The following is a 20,551-nucleotide window of genomic DNA, read 5'->3' as shown; positions in this document are numbered from 1 at the left end:
GCGAATGGCCAAACCCAGGGCCTGCACCGGAGGCCAGGTCCACAGGGGAGCCCAGGCCACCCTGAAGGACGGGTCCCTGGGCGGGGCGGCAGTCAGGAGAGGAGAAGTGCATCCTGGGTTTCGCCATCAAGCTGACCCCGGCATCAGAGTTAATGTACAATTCTAATAACACGAGAATAAGGCTCATTAGAGGTAGATATTGGGTTTTGTTCACATGTATTTCCAGCTTCTCTTAAACCAGTCACAGGATTTCTCGCCTCTCCTCTCCATCGAGGACACTTAGGTGCCTCTGGGTTTGGCTGAGTGCAGCTTTTGCCCGATCATGTCAGCCGGCACGCATGTGCACCCAGAGGTGCTGACACCCCACGGTGAGCCGGGCAAACCTGCCTGCAGCTCCTGCCGGCCCAACCCTGGCACCCTGGGAAGTTCCTCACGGGGGCAGCTCGCCCGACCCAAGCGCGGTGAAGAGTCCCCTGTGACAGAGGAGGAGCGGCAACATAGCCAGGGCACAGGTGTGACTCACGGGCCCTGCCCCTGTGACTGGTCACTTGGGTGCTTTTGCCCCTCATCCCAACCACTGTCATCATGGACCAGTCAGTGGCACTGGTCTCCTCATTCGGGCTGACCTGGGCTGAATGGGGGCCTTCAAACTTGGTCAGCATCCCAAATAAAAAGACAGGCTCAGCCACACAACCTTGAACTAGAAAACAGGCAAACAATAGAGAAAATCAGCAAAACAAAAACTGACTCTGACAAGATCAATAAATTTGATACGACACTATACTGATTTTTTAAAAGAGAGGAGTCACAAATTATTAAGAGAAATTAAATAAGAGACATCACTACAAATCTGACAGACATTAAAAGGACGATAAATATGATGACCAACTTAATGCAAATAAATTTAGACAACTTATATAAAATAAACAGATGCCTTGAAATATATAATTTATCTAAATTAACTCCAAAATATTCCTATAGTTATTAAGAAAATTGAATTCATTGTGTGAGAGGGCTTATTGGAGAATTCTATCAAACATTTAAGAAAGAAGTAATACCATTTCTGAATAAACTCTTTCAGAATACAGAAGGGAAGGGAACACTTCAAAATTTATTTGATGAGGCCATAATCATCCTGACACCCAAAGCAGACAAGAAAAAAGAAAAGAAAAACAGATCAACATCCCAAATGAACATAAACACAACATTCCTTAACAAAGTGTTAGCAAATTGAACCTGCCAATTTATACAAAGGATACTATACCATAGCCAACTGGGCTTACACAATTTTGGCTTAAGATTTTTTAAATCAAACAATATAATTTGCTATAATAGCAGAATAGAGGTGATGAACAATTTGATCACCTCAATAAATGCAGAAAGTATATTTGACAAAATGCTATGCCTGTTTGTGAAAGTACTCTAAGAAAATTAGGAACTGAAGTTAACTTTCTCTAAAATAAAAACTAAAAAAAAGAAGTTAACTTTCTCATCATAATAAAGAGCAACATCACCAACAACCACCAAAAATACCCTATAGCTAATACCATATTTACGTGAAAGACAGAAGACTTTCCCTCTAAATTCAGGAATATGCTAAGGATGTCCATTCTCACCATTGCTATTTGACATTGTACTGGAGATTTAACTAGCGAATAAAGGTGAGACAAAGAAATAAAGGTATACATAATGGAAAGAAGAGGTGTATTGGTCTGTTCTCACGTTGCTATAAAGAACTGCCCAAGACTGGGTAATTTATAAAGGAAAGAGGTTTAATTGACTCACAGTTTCACGTGGCTGGGGAGGCCCCAGGAAACTTACAGTCATGCAGAAGGGGAAGCCAACACCTCCTTCTTCACATGGTGGCAGGAGAGAGAAGTGCCAAGTGAGGGAAGCAAAAGCCCCTTATAAAACCATCCGCTCTCCCGAGAACTTACCCACTATCATGAGAATGAGGACATCATGAGGGAGCCACCTCCATGATCAAATCATCCCCACAAGGTTCCTCCCCAACATGTGGGGATTACAGTTGGGATTACAATTCAAGATGATTTGGGAGTTATCAGACATGAACCTTAAAATAAGTATGATTCATGAGACATCAGAAGATGAGATAGACAATTGTATTTTAAAAAGCAATTGACACTGAAGATAAAACAGAAATTCTAAAAGTAAAAAATGCAATAACTGTTGTTCAAAGGATTCGTAGCAGATCAGACACGGGAGAAGACAGAATACGTTAATTTGAAAATAGGTCAAAAGGAAGTGGGCAGACTGAAGGACAGAGACAGACAGAAAATATAGAAAAGCACAAAGAGACACGTGGCAGATGGTGAAAGGCTCTAACGTGTGTAAAATTTAAGGCCCAGGAGGAAAATGAAGACAGAAGGGCAGAGGCAATATCCGAAGAGATGGTAGCCAAGAATTTTTCTAAAACTGATAAAAGATATCTTACCACTAATTCAAAAAAAATCCACACAAAGAGGATGGCATACCTAGGTACATCATAAAAATGCTGTAAATCAAAGGCAATAAGAAAACCTTGAAAGAAACCAGAGGGAAAAAAGCACATTTTCTTCAAAGAAATAACAGAAAGGCAGACTTTCTTCCACAAATCTGAAAGCCAGAAGATAATGGAATGTCATCTTCAGAATATCAAAAGAAAGTAACTGCTAAGTTGGAATTCTTACCTAGGGAACGATCTTTCAAAACTGGCGGTTAAATAAAAGGCTGTTGAGACAAGTGGAAACAGAAAACGTATTGCTAACAGACCCACACCAGGCAGTCTCTACAATGGCCCCCAACGGTGCCGCCTCCCGGTATTCTCCACCTGAGTGAAGGCTGGATGTAGTGCCTCACTGCTAACACAGAGATTACAGCAAAAGGGATGAGATGTCATTCAAAGAATGGCCTAAAAAAGTTGTTTGCCTCTGTCCTGCTGGGCCACCATCTCCATCTCTCACCCTCTCGTGCCAGCTTTCTCTCTCACAGCTCCCACCCTGGGGCAATCAGGTCTCTGTATTGCACATGGGGAGCTGTAGTGAGAAACTGACGTCTCCAGACAGCGTGGGTAGAAGCCAGCCACAGCTGCACCAGTGAACAGGAAAGTCACTCTCCCCCACTCCAGCCTTGCAGGAAGGGCCAGCAGGAGGCCCTTTCACCTTATACCCTTTTGTGCCTTTTGAATTTTGCACAGTGAACATGCATTATCTTCTCAAAAATAAACAATAGTATCATAACAATTTAATACCAATCACTAGTAAAATATTAAAATTAATAACAAAAGGCAAAGAACATTCCCTGTAAACATGCACCTATCAAACAGTGGAACACAGCCTTCTCCCATGTCAGGCGGAGCCCTGCCTCCAAGATAGGAGGTGGCAGTCACCCAGGATTCCTATCCTTTCTCCTTCAGGAGAGTTTTTCAGTGCCAGTGAGGAGCATGTTCAGAGATTTACAACGCCCTTATCCACCCATCACAAATATGTATGTCTTCAGCTGCATAGCCTGACCTTTAAGATCAGAGGCTACATCTTTCTATGATCCAATCAGGAGAGGGCGGTGGGGATAGACAAAGGTTATGGGAATGGGAAATGGTGATGGTGGTGGTGGTGGTGGACGGAAAAGGGTCACAAAATCTTTGCGGCGACTCTTCTCATTGGGAGCTGGAAACTGCTTCTCCATTGAATCCTGGCTGGCCTTGTCACTTGCTTTGACCAACGAAACACGGCAAAGCAATGTATTATGACTTCTGGGCCCAGATCACAAGAATCTTTGCAGCTTCTGCTCTCGTTCTCCTGGAATACTGACACCACATAAACAAGTCTGAGTTAGACTTCCAGAGACGTCACATGGAGGAAAACCAAGGCACCCTGACCAACGGCCTACCCTACAAGACCTGTAAGTAATGCCATCTTAGATCATTCTAAGGCCCCCTCCAAACCTTCAGCTGATGGGCACCACATAATGAGTTCAGGTGCAGACTTCAGATGAGCTGCCCAACTGAGCCCAGTCCAAAGTGTCAACCCACAAAAACAGAGCAAATTAAATGGGTGATTATTTTAAACCATTAAGTGTTTGGATGGTTTGCTATGGAGAAATAGATAACCGATTCAGATTGTGATAGGGACTGTGGTGACAGTAAGGGTGAGGGTAATGGTGATGGCTGTAGTAGTGACAGTAGTGGGGAGCTCATGGTGATGATGGTGGTGGTGATGGTGATGGTGGCAGTGGTGGTGGTGATGGTGATGGTGGTGATGGTAGTGGTGGTGGTAATGGTGATGGTGGTGGTGATGATGGTGGTGGTGGTGATGGTGGAGGTGATGGTGGTGGTGGTGATGGTGGTGGAGGTGATGGTTGGTGGAGGTGATGGTGGTGGTGGTGGTGATGGTGGTGGTGGTGGTGGTGGTGATGATGGTTGATGGAGGTGATGGTGGTGGTGATTGTGGTGATGGTACTGATGGTGGCAGTGTCAGTGATGTTGATGGTGGTAGTGGTGATGATGGTTGGTGGAGGTGATGGTGGTGGTAGTGCTGATGGTGGTGGATGGTGGAGGTGATGGTGGGGGTGGAGGTGGTAGTGGTGTTGATGGTTGATGGAGGTGATGATGGTGGTGGTGATGGTGGTGGATGGTGGAGGTGGTGGTGGTGGAGATGGTAGTGATGGTGGTGGATGCTGGAGGTGACGGTGGTGGTGATGGTGGTGGTGATGGTTGGTGGAAGTGATGATGGTGGTGGTGATGGTGGTGGATGGTGGAGGTGATGGCGGTGGTGGAGGTGGTAGTGATGGTGGTGATGGTTGATGGAGGTGATGGTGGTGGTGGTGATAGTGGTGGTAGGATGGTGCTGGTGGTGGTGGCGGTGGTGATGGCAATGGTGGTGATGGTGGTGGTGGAGATGATCATGGAATTACTGGTGGCAGTGATAACTCTGGACCCCCTAAGTCATCAGAGTAAAACTGAACTTCACTTCACATGAATTGTGTGTGTGTTGTTGTGCTACAGTTCTTTGAAACTGTGCATTGTCTTTGGAGTCACATGTACCTTTGAGAATCCAATTAAATCTCCAGGCTCTCTTCCCAGGAAAATAGACAGAGTATTGTTCAGACTTTGGGGACTTGTGGCACTACACTCTGGGTTGAACCCACCGTGGGAAGCCCCCTGCTGTGCTTACCTGGCATTCTCACATCACAAACAGGTAGTGTCGACCACCAAAGTGCTTGTTAGTGGGACCTTCCTGAGCCAGCAGAGAACTGAGTTGCATGACATTCGTGGGATCCCTTCAGTTAGCACTGCACAGCTGCTTAAGAGGAAGGTTTTATTCAGACACAAATATTTTGAAATATTTATAATTGAATCCCATGTAGTTTAGATAACCTCCGAGGTGGGCAGGGGAAACACACCACCCTGGACTGGGAGATAAAAGGCCTGCAATTTTCTTCCCAGCCACTTATCCTCCTCTGGGAGCCTCAGTCTCCTCTCTGTGGGACAGGGCAGGCCTCCCTGGCTCCTCCTGGGTGCAGGACCGATGAGGCTGTCACCCGCAGCCTTTGTCCCCCGAATTTCCTGCTACCTGGTGTCACCCCAGCTGGGCCCTGAGCACACCGCCTCTGGTCCTGGTTTCCACTGAAAACGTAAACTGTGGTCCGTGCCACATTCTCCAGCACTCTTGCATTATTGTGAAACTAAAAGGCAGAAATACAAGCGCTCGGCAGCCAAAGAACCTGGTGAGATTACTAAGAATAATGTGGTGACTCTGGCTTAATAAATAAAAGCCCAAGGATCCACCACCAACTCTGAACACACACCCTGTGACACAAACTGACTCATGTGCAATTGCCCATGAACGGCAGGTTTTGCCATTTTTCATTTTTTTCTGAGTTGTCCCTGGAGAAAGTTGTGATCAAGTGTGACTGGGGAGAACTTTAGTTCTGTCTGTCGGCTCCGTGAGTAAGCAGAGGAAAGTCTGACTGCAGAGGCGTCTTCCCAAATGTCCGTGAAGTAAAAGGCTGCAAACCCGAGAGCAGCGCCCCGCCCCGAGTGGCCCATGTGGTGTCCAGAGTGTGCGAAAGCCAGGAAGAGCTTTTCCACACGGAGCCACCTAAGGCCTGCCTCAGCCTGGGAACACATGGGCAGAAAAGGAACAGCACGACTTCCTTCTCCTCCGGGCCAGGCCCGTGGGCACCCACAGCCCAGATAGAGAAGGTCCCTTCTCTAAAGGCATGCATGTGTCTTACTGCAGCTCCCAGTTCGCCCCCTAAGCGTCAACACACACCCATGTTGCTCCTCTCCCTCTATCTCCCCACAGACAGGATGGAACGCAGCCCAAAACTCAGTCATGTGACCTTGGCATCAGCTCGCTAGTTAAGAACCATGCCTGGAGGTGCCCTGAGCCCTGGCCACCAACCTCAGCCGTGCGCTTTGTGGTGCTGAAGGATGCTGTCCGTGGGGCAGCCTGCAGCCTGCTCAGGGTCAGAGGGGCCTCGGGTCCTGGGAATGCTGGTTGAGGCCGGATTACCTCAGTGCCCCTCCGCGGCCTGCTGCACCCAAACACTCTGAGAAAAAGAGCAATCACCCAACTTCAGTCTCAAAATGAGACCACTGAGAAGGGGGTGATGAGGGGGAAGCAGACCCGAACCCACCAGCAAGGCTAAAACGCCAGCCCCACCCGAGTGGGACAGACAGGAGGGAACCCTCCTCACACAAGGAGGCAGTAAGGCCAGAGCCCTGTCCCTCCAGGGTGCTCAGGAGAGAGCCACCACGTGGCTGCCACACTCAGGCACACTGAGACACAGACACGCACACTCACACTCAGCCTCAGACGCAAACACACAGCACACACTCACAGATGCACACACCACACAGTCACACTCAAATGCAGACACACCACACCACACGCTCACAGATGCACACACACTCACACTCAGATGCAGACACACCACACCACATGCTCACAGATACACACACACACTCAGATGCAGACACACCACACCACACGCTCACAGATGCACACATACTCACACTCAGATGCAGACACACCACACCACACGCTCACAGATGCACACACACTCACACTCAGATGCAGACACACCACACCACACGCTCACAGATACACACACACACTCAGATGCACACACCACACCACACGCTCACAGATGCACACACACACTCAGATGCAGACACACACCACACCACACGCTCACAGATGCACACACACTCAGATGCAGACACACACCACACACACAGATGCACACACACTCACACTCAGATACAGACACACCACACCCACACACAGGTGCACACACTCACACTCAGATGCAGACACACACCACTCACTTGTACTCAGTCTCAGACACACACCACACACCACACACATTCACAGATGCACACACACTCGCACTTAGATGCAGACACAGCATGCCACACGCTCACACTCACACAGGACACACACTCACTTGCACACTCACACCACCTGTCCTTTCACACCCCTGGCTCCAGGCACCACCACCCACTCAAGGGCCCGCTTGGGGTGGCAGAGGACAGATGTACCTGACGCTGCCGTGGGAGGTGTGGGCCATAAAAGGTGGTGCAGGCACAGCTGGCACGAGCTGTAAGGTGGTCCAGCCCGAGTCCAGACACCAGGACAGACTGGAGGCTGCGGCCGCGGTGGACCTTGCAGGCCCTGCGGACGGCAGGCAGGGGGATTTGGGGACGAGCTCTCAGGCATCCAGTGGACGGTGGCTTTCTCCTCCTTACACTGGGAAGTTCCCCACTGCCTGGGCACACTTCGAGCACAAGACACCACCACAGACCCCCACCCCAGCCACCCTACCATCCACCAGGAAAGGAGACAGATGAGAGAAGGCCTGTCCTCAGGGGCAGAGAGAGAAGGCCCTGAAGACCAGAGGGCATCCACGCAGGGCCGAGGGCCACCGGGCAGCCCAGGGACCCTCTGCTCCGGGGAAGGGGCTAAAGCCTTTGCAAACGGGCTGAAGAGGGGCCTCACCCGCAACTGCTCCGCCCCCTTCCGGGACAGCTCTGAAGGGGGCCCAGCCCCAGAGCCCAGGGTGGTCTCCCCAGCCCAGCCTGCACCTCCCCTCCAGGAGGGGCCCTGGCCCTGGCTGCCGGGCTGTGACCAGGGTGGGGAGTGGGGATTCCAGACACAGCCCTACCAGGGACCGCTCTCACTCTGTCCCCTGCCGGGCTCAGGTGGGGACCTCACGGTGGTCCCAGGGCCCAGCGCAGGCCCCCCTGTGGAAAAGGCTGGCAGGGGTGGTCACCGCACGCCCGGGCCCTGCCCGAACCCGGGCCCTGCCCGAACCCGCGCCCAGACTCTGCTGTCCCTGCCGCCCAGGCTCCCCCGTCTCAGGCCCCCGGAGCAGCAGTTTCTGCAGCGGCTGTTGACCCGAGGCCTCTCGCCGGGGGCCACACGGGGTGCGGGAGGAGGCCTGCACCCCTCAGGGCAGCTCCTACCGAGGGGCGAGTCCTAGAGCCCCCTCGGCCCGGCGTGGGGCGCGCGGTCCCCAGCACCCAGAGCCCCGGAGGTGACACAGCCCGCCAGGTCGCCCGGGAAAGGGGGCGGGGACGGGAAGTCCGAGCGGCGCCCGCGGCGGGCCGGGGCTGGGGAGGGGACTTGGCCCGGGCTGCCGAGGGGTCCGCACCGCTCCGCCTCTTCCCTCCCCGGCCCCCCTCGCTCCCATCCCCCTCCCGCCCCCCGGGCCCCCCCCTCCGCCGGTCCCATCTGCGGGGCCGCAGCGCCTCCTGGTGTCGGGCCCGGCGGGCGGGGCAGGTATAAAGGGGCGGCCGCGGCCCGGTCCCCTCCCTCCTGCTTCCTCGCGCCCGCGCCCGGGGCCGTCCGGACCGGAGCCTCCTCGGGACCAGGTGAGCGCGTCCCGAAGCCCCGAGCCCGGAAGCCGCTGGGCCTGCGGCGGCGACCCCGAGTCTCGGGAAGGCGACGGCTGCGCCCCTCGGGCCCCGGGAAGGGGACTCCGGCCCCAGGGACGGCGCACGGGCTTCGGGCTCCTCCCTGCCCGGACGGCCCCACGTCTCGGGGATCCGAGCCCTCGGCCGGCGCCCGGGGCCACCTCCCCGCGGCCTCTTCTGAGGCGGCGCCCTCCTGGACGGGGTGGGGGCCCCGGTCTGCGCCCGAGCTCGGTGCTGGGACCCCGCTCCCCGGAGGACCCCGGCACCGCGCGCCTCCCCAGGGCCTGGCTGCAGCTCCCGCCCGCGGGGAAGACGCCCGGCTGAGCGGGGCCTCCGGGGGCGCAGGGCCTCTCCCGGGTCCGGAGTGGGGGGCGGGGGCGGGGGCGGGAGGGCCTTGGGTGCCCGAGGGCGGGACGGGGAGGGCGGGGACGCGAACGCGGGTTGAGCCGACGCCCCATCCCTGTGCCCTTCCCGACGAGAGCCCCCAGGCCGGCGAGAGACTCAGGCCCCGGAGAGACCGCGGATGGGGGCGGCTCCACCGGGAGGCGGGACCCCGGCCGACAGCGACCCCAGCCCCTACCCGGGCGCCCACACCCGCCTCGGGGCTCCGCGGGGGGCGGTGGTGGAACCCCCAGCCCAGCACCCCGGGCCCAGGTCTCCACTGCCGGCAGCCACGCGGATCGCTGCCTGTGAGCGGTGCCCCTCGGGCTGAGCCCCCCGGGACCCTCCCTGGACGAGGACGTGCCCTGTGGGGTCCGTACCCGGAGCCGAGGGGCCTGCGGTGCGCGAGCGTCCTTCTTCTTCCCGCCCCGAGGCCCCTCGCGCGTCCACCCCGGCGATTATTTTAAGGAAGGCCGGGCCGGGCGCGGTGGCTCGCGCGGGTAATCCCAGCGCTCTGGGAGCGCCGGGCATTGAGCCGAGATCGCGCCATTGCCCAAAAAAATAAAAAAATTAAAATTAAAAAAAGGAAGGAAGGAGGGAAAAAAGTGAAAAAAGTGTCCAGTGAGCTGCTTTGGTTTAAACACGGCCCTGCGCGCTGACTGGCTGCCTCCTGCCGCCTCTCACGCTCTGCGAAGTCGGGGCCTGATGCGGGGCCCCCTCGACAAGCTGGGGTCCCGGCGCTGCCCATGGGAGGAGGGCCCAGCCCTCGGGGCACTCGCTGGACGGGGCTGCGGGGCGCCCGGGATCCGAACCCCAGCCCGGCCTGCAGTGAAGGCTGCAGGGGGCAGGGCCGCGGGAGTCCTGCTCTCAGGAGGGCGGCGGCTGGGCCCAGAGGGCGGAAACCTCAGAGGCGCATCCCAGAAGCGGCGAGGAACCGGTCTCCACAGTGGATAGGAGCACGTTTTCCTCTCATTTCCTAGATGAGGAATGATGCCTTGTTGGGGTTTGTTCTGCACGTCTGGTTTTTGCGCAGCACAAGGTTATTGGGCTATTTAATCAGTGACCGTGTTCGTGTCAATTTCCCCGTGTTCCTAATGGATGTTCTCGTCAAACTGAAGCCCATGGAGCACCACCTCGCGTCGCTCCTTCCCGCAGCCCCTGGCAGCCACCATGCCACTCTCGGTTTCCATGAATTTGGCCACTTAGGTGACTCATAGGAGTGAAAACGCATGAAATTTCTCCTTTTGTCCCTGGCTTATTTCACTTGGCTTAATGTCCTCCAGACTGGTCCATGCTGTAACGTATGTTATCACGTCTTTTTAGCCTTTTTAGGGCTGCATAATATTCTACTGCATGGGTGTACCTATTGTGTTTATCCATATTCATCTGTCCCTGGACACGTGGGTTGCTACCATGAATGACGCAGCTGTGAAGACAGGCATACGGATTCTACTTCCAGATCCTACTTTTGGTTCTTTTGAGTGTGTACCCAGAAGTGGAATTGCGGATCATTCGATTTTTTAATATTTTTGAGGAATTGCCTCACTGTTTCCCACACTGGCTGCACATTTTGGTTTCTCACCAGCAGGGCACCCAGGGCCAGTTTCTCCACATCCACACCAACAGATGTCATTTTCTGGGGGTGTTGTTTTTTTTTTTAATGTTAACCATCCCAATGTGTGTGAGGTGGTACCTCATTGTGGTTTTGACTTGCATTTCCCTCATGATTAGTGACACTGAGCATCTTTTCATGTGCTTATTGGCCGTTTATATATCTCTTGGGAGAAATACCTGTTTAAGTCCTTGACCCATCTTTGAATCAGGTCGATTGTTTTTGTTGTTGTTGAATTTTAGGAGCTCATTATATATTCTGGACATTAATCTCTTACTAGATACACAACTTACAGATATTTTCTCTCATTCTCTGGGTTGTCTTTTTACTCTGTTGATGGTGTCCTTTCACTAGATAGATGTAAAAATGTTTTTAAATGTTGGTGTAATCCAGTTTATCTATTTTTTTCTTTTGTTGCCTGTGCCCTTATCGTCATACCCAGGAAATCATCACTCAAACCAATGTCATGAGAGTGTTGCCCCATATTTTCTTCTAAGGGTTTTAAAGTTTTAGGTCTTAAAACCTAAAGATCCAGGGCATGGATCCATTTTGAATTAATGTTTATGTATGGTATTAGGTAAGGGTCTAACTTCATTCTTTTGCATGTGGATATCTAGTTTTCTCACCATTTGTTGAAAAGACTGTGTTTATTAATGGTCTTGGCAGCCTGGTTGAAAGTCATATGTCCAAGGGTTTCTCTCTGGGCTCTCTGTTTTATTCCGTTGGTCTGTATGCCTGTTTTAATGCCAGTGTCTCACTGTTGATGACTGCAGCTTTGTAGTAAGTTTTGAAATTAGGAGATGTGAGTCCTCCAGCTGTGTTCTTTTCTTTAAGGATTTTTGTTGGTTTTGTTGTTGTTGTTTGTTTGTTTGTTTGTTTGTTTTGGCTATTCGGGGTCCCTTAAGATTCCATATTTGGAATTTGGGTGATATTGACATCTTAATAATGTTAAGTCTTTCAATCTAGGAACAAGGATGTCTTTTTTAATGTCTTCTTCAATTTTTTCAAAAAAATTTTGTGGTTTTCATCATAGAGGTCTTTCACCTCCCAAGTCAATTTTTAAGTATTTTATTCTTTTTGAAGTAAATAGAATTGTTGTCTTAATTTCCTTTGGATTGTTCATTGTTAGCGAATAGAAATACAACTGATTTTTATGTGTTGACTATGTATTCTGCTATTTTGCTGAATTTGTTTATTAGTTATAACAGTTTTCGTGGAATTTTTAGGGTTTTCTACATATAAGGTCAAATCATCAGTCAACAGAGAAAATTTACTTCTTTCTTTCCAATTTGCACGTCTTTTATTTCTTTTTCTTGCCCAATTGCTCTAGCTAGAACTTCCAGTACAGTGTTAACAGAAATAGTGAAATCAGGCATCCTTTCTTTCTTTCTGACCTTAGAGGAAAAGCTTTCAGTCTTTCACCACTGAATATGTTGTTCACTGTGACTTTTTCATATAATATGGCTTTTATTATGCTGAGGTAGTTTCCTTCTGTTCCTAATTTGCTGAATGTTTTTGTCATGAAAAGCTACTGAATTTTGTCATATGCTTTCTCTGCATCAACTGCAATGATCATGTGAGAGGCTTTTGTTCCTCCTTCATTCTGTTAATGTGTATTACATTGATTGATTATTTTGTATGTTGAACTATCCTTGCATTCCAGAAATAAATCCCACTTGGTCAATTCATTAAATTCAATTTAATTATATAAAACGTTACTGAATTTAGTTTGCTATTAATAGTATTTTCTTTACGATTTTTGCATCAATTTTCATAAGGAATTGTCGTTTTCTTCTCTTGAAATATCTTTGTCTGGCTTTGGTATCAGAGTAATGGTGCCCTCACAAGAATGAGTTAAATAGTGTTCCCTTCTCTTCAAGTTTTTTGAAAAAATTTGGGAGGGTTTGATATTAGTTCTTTATGTGTTTCATAGAATTCACCAGTGCAGCCATCATGTCCAGAGGTTCTTTATCAGGAGATTTTTTATTATTGATTCACTCTCCTCGCTAATTATAAGTCTATTCAGATTTTCTATTTCTTCATGATTTTGTCTTAATAGGTTTTGTGTTTCTGAAAATTTTTCTGTTTTATCTGTGTTATTAAAATTGTTGTCGTATAGTTGCTCATAGTACAGTCTTACAGTATTTTTTATTTCTGTGGAATTGGTAGCAGTGTTGCCACTTTCACTTATAATTTTGGTAATTTGATTTTCTTCTTTTTTTTTCAGTCCATCTAGCTAAAGGCTGGTGAATTCTGTTTATCTTTTCAAAGAACCAACTTTCATTGTATTTTATTTTCTCTATTATTTGTCTATTCTCCGTTTTGTTTATCATTGGTCTGATCTTTATTGTTGCCTTCTTTCTGCTAGCTTAGGGTTTCATTTGTTCTTTTTCTAGTTCCTTGCATTGTAAAGTTAAGTTCCTGTTTGAGATCTTTCTTTTTTAATGTAAGCATGTATAGTCAGGAGTTTCCCCTTTGCACTGCTTTCACTGTCCCACAAGTTTTTTAATTAATGTTTTCATTATCATTCATCTCTAAGTATTTTATAATTTCCCTTGTGATTTCTTCTTTGATCCTTGGTTATTTAACAAGGTATTTAATTTCCACAAATTTGTGATTTTTAAAATGTTCTTGTTACTGATTTTCAACTTTACTCCTTGCGGTCTGAAAAGATATCTTGTATAATGTAGACCTTTCAAAATCTGTTGACGCAGACATTGTTGCTGCAACTGCCCCCATCATTGCAAGCCCTTCTCCCTCTCGTTGAAGTGACTTCCAGGAGATTTAAAGGGCTGGCACCCTTTTCTCCCTTCATTTTTCTGTTTTCTCCTTTTGAGACATACACATTAAAGACTAGCAGATTCAAAAGCAACCATATATTTGGAGAAAATTAAAAAGTCATTGTATTTGCTCAGGGGAAGTCACAGGCTCAGAAAAGACCTAAAAAGACCTTAAGTTTACACTTTATGTTGATCCTTAGCACAGAGACAGCCTACAACAATCAATATGATAAAAACAAGAAAAACCAGCAACATCTGGGCAAGAACGAGATTCTGATTTCACAAAACATACAAAGAAACTTTCTTATTTCAAAGAAAAAAAATAAACCAACAGAAATTGTGAGTGAGAAAGACTTGGTGGTAGATCTACAAGACAAAGGCTTTGAAGGAACTATCTTAAAGATACTCAAATAACTAAGGGAAAATGTGGAGAAAGTCCAGAAAACAATGTAGGAACAAATGAAAATATCAATAAAAAGCTAGAAATTTTAAATAGAAGCCGAAAAGAAATTCTGGAGCTGAAAAGTACAATAACTGAAATTTAAAATTCACTAGAGAAATGCAAAGGCAGATTTCAGCAGGCAGAATAAAGAATCAGGGAACTTGAAGTAGGACAATGGAAATTATTGAGTCTGAGGAGGAGAAATAAAAAGATTGAAGAAAGGTGAACAGAGCCTAAGGGGCCTGTAGCACACCATCAAGCAAACCAACATAAACATGGTAGGAGCCCCAGAAGAAGAGAGAGCAAAAGGAGCAGAGAGACTATTTAAAGAAATAATGGCTGAAAATTTCTGAAATATGATGAATGACATGAATATAACCATCCAAGAAGTTCAAAAAACTCCAATTAGGATGAACTTAAAGATCCACACTGAAACATTCTAGTCAAATTGTCAAAACCCACAGACAAAGCTTTTAAAAGCAGCAAGAGAGAATAACTCATCACATGTAAGGAATCCTCAATAAGACTATTAGCAGATTTCTGATCAGAAACTTTGAAGGCCAGAAGGCAGTGGGCCAATATATCCAAAGTGCTAAAAGAATAAAAGCTGTCACCTGGGTGCAGTGGCTCACGCCTGTAATCCCAGCCCTTTGGGAGGCTGAGGTAGTTGGATCATGAAGTCAGGAGTTCAAGACCAGCCTGGCTAACACAGTGAAACTCCGTTTCTACTAAAAATACCAAAAAAAAAAAAAAGTAGCCGGGCATGGTGGTGGGCACCTGTAATCCCAGCTACTTGGGAGGCTGAGGCAGGAGAATCCCTTGAACCTGGGTGACAGAGGGACAGAGATCATGCCAATGCACTCCAGCCTGGGTGACAATGTAAGACTGTCTCAAAAGTAAGTAAATAAATAAATAAATACTGTCTACCAAGAAGCCCACATCCAGCAAAACTGTCCTTTAAAAGTAAGGGACAAATTAAGACATTCTCAGATCAACAAAAGCTGAGAGGGTTCATTACCTCTGGACTGCCCTATAGGAAATGCCAAAGGGAGTCCTGCAGGTTGAAATAAAAGGATGATAGACAGTAACTCAAAGTTGTAAGAAGAAATAAAGATCTCAGCCAGGAATAGTGGCTGACATCTGTAATCCCATCACTTTGGGAGCCCAAGGCAGGAGGATAACTTGAGCCCAGGAGTTCAAGACCAGCCTGAGCAACATAGGGAGACCCTATCTCTACAAAATAAAAATAAATTTAAAAATTGACCAAGCATGGTGGTGCATACCTGTGGTCCCAACTACTTCGGAGGCTGAGGGGGCAGAATTGCTTGGGCCTGGGAGTTTGAAACTACAGTGAGCTATCACCACACCACTGCACTCCAGCCTGGGAAACAGAGCAAGACCTTGTCTCTAAATAAATAAATGTCTCAGAAAAGGTAAATTATAGACAACTATAAAAGCTAGTATTGCTGTAACAATGGTGTGTAATGCTTTTTGTTTTCAACATAATTTAAGAGACTAATTATTTTTAAATAACATTAGTTTATAGTTTTGGCCACATAATATATAAAGGTATTGTAGCAAGAGCGGCCATGAATGAAACCTCTCAAACACCGAACTGGGGAAGGAAGTGGCAGTTTATTCAGCTGGGAGCTGCAGCTGGCTCAAGCCTTAACAACCAAGCTCTCTGACAAAGAAAATCCTGGCCCTTTTAAAGGCTTACAATCTAAGAGGTACACAGGTGGGAGGGTCGTGATCGATTAGGCAAGCGTGGGAGGCGTGACTAGGTAGGGGTCTGAGCAGTTGAGCAAGAACAATGCCTTCTGGGGGAAATTCCTGCATCCCATGTCAGTGATCTATAGCTAAGATTGTGGTTCAGAGTAGGGGGTTTAATCTTTCACCTTTAGACCTGGCTGGTGGCACCAACCAGTCCTTCCACTGACCTCATTGGGCTGACTTTTAACTTTTACTTCCTCCTGTTCTCCAAGCACAGGCTCGGAGAAGGGGGTCTTCTTCCTTAGTATAATTTTGTGACATCAATAACTAAAAGGGTTGGGGACAAAGCCATTCAAGGAGGAGAGTTTTATTATGCCATTGAAGCTAAAATGGTATTAATCCAATTTAGACTGATACAATTTTAGGATGTTAAATGCAATCCCCATGGTAACTACAAAGAAAATAACTAAGGAATGAATTTTAAAAGGAAATGAGAAAGGGATTTAAATGTTTCACCCCCTAAAAAAAAATTAAACACAAAAGAATACAGTAATACTGGAGGGGACCAAAAAAATCTATAAGGCATACAGAAAACAAATGCAAAATGAAAGAAGTCCCTCTTTATCAGTAATTCCTTTAAATGTAAATGGATTAAACTCTCCAAACTCTCTCTGTAAAAAGACAGAGATTGGCAGAATGGATTTAGAAAGCCAAATTCAACTATGTGCTCTCTACAAGAGATTCACTTTAGATCCAAAAATATAAACAGGTTGACAGTGAAAGGATGGGCAACGATATGCCGTGCAAACAGTAACCAAAAGGGAGCAAGAGTAGCTATACTAATATCAGAAAAAACAGGCTTTCAATCAAAACAGGTTACAAGAGGAAAAGGACCTTATATATTAATCAAAGGCTCAATACAGCAAGATATAATAATTATAAAAAAGTAGGCACCTAATAACCATCCATCAGAATATTTATATCTTACATCGGGAAGATTGCTGTGGGCTCTAGTCGCGTCCAGCCTGCACGTGTTGCTTTTGTTGGAATGTTGGTCCTATGTGGGAGCTCAGTATCAAGAGTGCAGACTTGAGCCCACACTACCAGACTTCAGACGTCAGCTATTAGCTGAGTGCCTTGGGCAAGTCACCTACACTAGGCCTTGGTTTCCTCAGCTGTTGGAGTGGGGATGACAACAGTACCTGTGTCCAAGGTCACAGGTCCAATGGTGAATGGTAAATGAAGGGATGTAGGACTGGTACTGAATAATTATTGATTTGTCATTGACATTTTATACATTCCATTTTCTTCAAAGACCCTTTGGCTCATGTTTTGCCCTCAGATACTTACTTTTCCCGAAATTTATTTGGGTGTACCATGTGAGGTGGGATTAACTTTATGTCCAATCACAGGGTGAGCCCGCATCCCAGCCTACTTCCACCATTCTGTGAGGCCACCGCATTGTAGCCTAAGCTCTCGTGTGTTGTTACGCTCATTGTTGTGTGTACTGTTGGCCTGTCCCAGCACCAAAACCAAAACTGTGATTTTATTGTTTCATTTGCACTTGATAGCACAAGTTTTCTCCTTACCCTTTATTTTTTATTTTGCTCAACTACTCTTGCTTTTACTTCCAAGTAAAACTTGGCTTCATTTTGCAAACTCCTTTCTACAAAAAAAGCAAAAAAATATTTCTTGGAAATTTAAATTAAAATTACATTCAATTATAGATTCATTTAGAAATAACTGATATTTTAAAATATCAGTTTAAGATAGTGGGATGGTTTCTTATCCAAAATAAGGCTTGTTTCTCCAATATATTCCTAAAAAAAAAAAAATTGAGTTTTTTTTCCTAAGTCCTGCACATTTTTATTCAGTTAATTCCTTGAGTTTTTGTTGTTTTTATTGCTAGTGTAAATAGCATTTTTTCTGCAACATTTTCTAACTGGTTGTTACTGACAGAAGAATATCAATAACTTTGGTATATTGAGGACTAAGTTCTGGTTTTCTTATCTTGCCTGTATTTCTATCTATCTAAGGGGTCTGGAGAGTCATGCCCTACAAGCTGTCATTCTTGTCAGATGGGTTTTATCTAATGCTGTATGTCGTGACTTACTTTCCAGTCTGACTCTGGCATAACATTATGTGACAAAGAAGAAAATCAAAATATTTTACCCCCAAACATGTTTCTTTGCCACATTTTGAAATGGCCCTGCAAAGTCACCCTTTATTGGGGAGAATTTCATATGTAAAGAATCTCTAGTAACATAACTAAATCTTTTTCTTCCAGGCCTTCCCAATCCTGAAGAGATGAAGAGTCTAGCACCTTTTAAAGATCTGAATAGGAAACATTTGTCATCTATTGTCTCTAAGGGCAGCCACTATAAGGCTTCAAAAGAACCTTGGTCTCCCCAATCTTTTATCTTAACCTGAACATTTCCTTTCTATTAATCCCAGGTCTTTAGACAAACTCAACCAATTGTCAACCGGAAAATGTTTAAATTCTCCTATAGCCTGCAAGCTGTCCCTCCCCACTTTGAATTGTCCCACCTTTCTGGACCAAACCAATGTATTTCTCAAATGTATTTGATTGATAGCTCATGCCTTCCTAAAGTGAATAAACCAAGCTGCACCCCAGCCACTTTGGGCACATGTTCTCAGGACCTCCTGAGAGTTGTGTCACATGATCATTCATATTTGGCTCAGAATAAATCACTTCAAATATTTTACAGAATTTGACTTTTTTCATTGATAATATATTTATCTAAGTGACTCACTAAATTCATTAACCTTCTCTCCCCTGCTCGCTCGCTCGCTCTCTCACTCTCTCTGTCTCTCTCTCTCTCTCTTTCACTTAAAAACAAACAAACTTTGTTCAGTTGATTTTCTGGGTAGAGGATCCTATCTTTAACAAGCACAGTTTTGTCTCTTCTTTTCCAACATTTATACTTTGTTTCTTTTCATTTATTTCACTGGCTTCCTACACAACAATAAATAGCAGAGTAAGATCAGCATTCTTTCCCCCACCCCGTTTTTTTTTAATGGACCTAATAACCATCTAATAAGCATCATCCTTCTCATGCAGGAATTTTTAACCCAGGGTTAGATCTATGAATGGAATCCCCAAATTCCCGGACATAATTTCTGTATATGAGTATCTATGCATTTCTGTAAGGTGAAATTGTCTAGACTCTTAAAAGGGTCCAGGACCACAAAGATAAGAACCACTATTTTAGCTTTTCCTGTAAAATACGATGTGAGCTCTTGATTTGAAATGTATATCTTTTATAATGTTATTTCTACTCCCAAATTTCTTGCTAGGTTCTACCTTGTCTTGTTGTTGTTGTTGCTTCTTAATTAGAAATGGATGTTTTGGGGATCTACTGAAGCAATTGCGTATTTTCTTCTTCTTATGTTGATTTGACTTTAACATATTCCCTAGTGTTTGTGGCATCACTGTATTTTTAACCAATTTCCTGTTACAGTTCTGGTATAGTGGCCCTTAACATACTATTGGATCTTAGTTTTTAAGACTGGCTAGGATTTTTGTGATAATGTTATGGGATCTTTAGGGTGTTACTTTTCTGGCCTGAAACCTCTGTGGCTACTGGCACCTTTGCCCAAGTTCTTGTCCCATGTGCAGGAAGAATGAGGTATGCAGACAAGTGGAGGGTGAGACAAAGAAGATTTACTGAACGTTAGGACAGCTCACAGGAGACCTGCAGAGGGCAGCCCCTCTCTGTAGGCAGGTTGTCTTGTCAAGTGTGCAGTTCTCAGCAGAGAGGAGGCCCTGGAGAAAGTGTCTCCTCTCTGCAGACAGGGCATCCCGACTAGCGTTCAGCTGTCAGCAGAGAGGAGGCCCTGGAGAGGGTAGCTCCTCTCTGCAGCTGGTCGTTCCACCCTCCACCCTGCTCTGAATGAGCCTGGGGCTTTTATGGGCCTCAGAGGGGGGAAGTGTATGCTGATTGGTCCATGGGCAGCCATGTGCAGGCCTAGAGAAAAGCACCATAGTTCCCCCTCATCCATAAGGCTGGCAGCCTGGCCCCCAGGCTTCAGGTCTGCCCCAGCAGGAAGGTGGGCCTTCACTGGGGACCCACTTCTTTCTGCCCAGGAGCCTGTCTGCCTCCTGCAGCCATCCATGGTGCCCAGGCTGCTGGCACCAAGGGGCACCTGAAGGCCAGCACCCAGCTGCCCTCAGCACCCCCCGCAAGCTTCCCCTCCTGCGCTCCTCAGTGCCCAAAGTCTGCAAGGGCCAAAGCAGCAAGGGGCTGGCATGTCAGCATGGCCGCAAGCATGCGCACGCCCAGCCAGGCTCTGACAGCGCCTGGGCTCTGCCCCAACTCTGCTCTGAGATTGGAGCGGGTGCCTGGAGTGGGAAGAGGCTGGGGAAGCAGGAGCAGGCACCCAAGCCTACAAGGGCAAGAGGGGCCTTCCCTGGCTCCCCAAGAGTGCAGGGATGCCTGAGTCAGCAGCCCTAGTTTTGGCTGCTGCAAATGTGCCAGGGATGGGGGCAGGCTCTTGCCTGCTCCAGGGAGCATGAGGCCCGGATCACAGCTGTGACTTAAGCGGCTGCAGTTGTACCCAAGGAGCTCCGGCACCACCAACCTGGAAGGGGCAAGGCTCCCACTTATCCCAGCTCCTGCTGGCTCCATGGAGCTTGGCACCTGGCCATGCTCTCTAACCCCAGGCCTTTGCCAGACGGGGGC

The 20,551-nt window shown here is 47.3% G+C and overlaps 1 protein-coding gene and 1 long non-coding RNA gene across 3 annotated transcripts in view; one reads left to right on the top strand and one right to left on the bottom strand.

The window, feature by feature from the left end:
• Positions 1 to 205: 205 nt before the first annotated feature.
• Positions 206 to 8,632, bottom strand: LOC120368440 (uncharacterized). The gene is made up of 4 exons (XR_005582577.2): positions 7,547 to 8,632; positions 6,405 to 6,552; positions 5,172 to 5,297; positions 206 to 3,805 (listed from the first exon to the last, which is right to left on the bottom strand). It is a non-coding gene; the product is annotated as an uncharacterized LOC120368440 (long non-coding RNA).
• A 153-nt stretch (positions 8,633 to 8,785) lies between these two features.
• The window catches only part of COL6A2 (collagen type VI alpha 2 chain), a 34,789-nt gene continuing 23,023 nt past the window's right edge, over positions 8,786 to 20,551 (top strand). For both annotated transcript variants that reach the window (XM_039480432.2, XM_039480433.2), the window contains exon 1: positions 8,786 to 8,878. The gene's annotated coding sequence lies outside the window, so the exon portion shown is untranslated. The remainder of the gene's footprint in view (positions 8,879 to 20,551) is intronic.

The sequence above is a fragment of the Saimiri boliviensis genome, chromosome 18 (genome assembly GCF_048565385.1).
Source record: "Saimiri boliviensis isolate mSaiBol1 chromosome 18, mSaiBol1.pri, whole genome shotgun sequence".
Taxonomy (NCBI): Eukaryota; Metazoa; Chordata; class Mammalia; order Primates; family Cebidae; genus Saimiri; species Saimiri boliviensis.
This window is presented reverse-complemented; position numbering and strand designations above follow the sequence as displayed.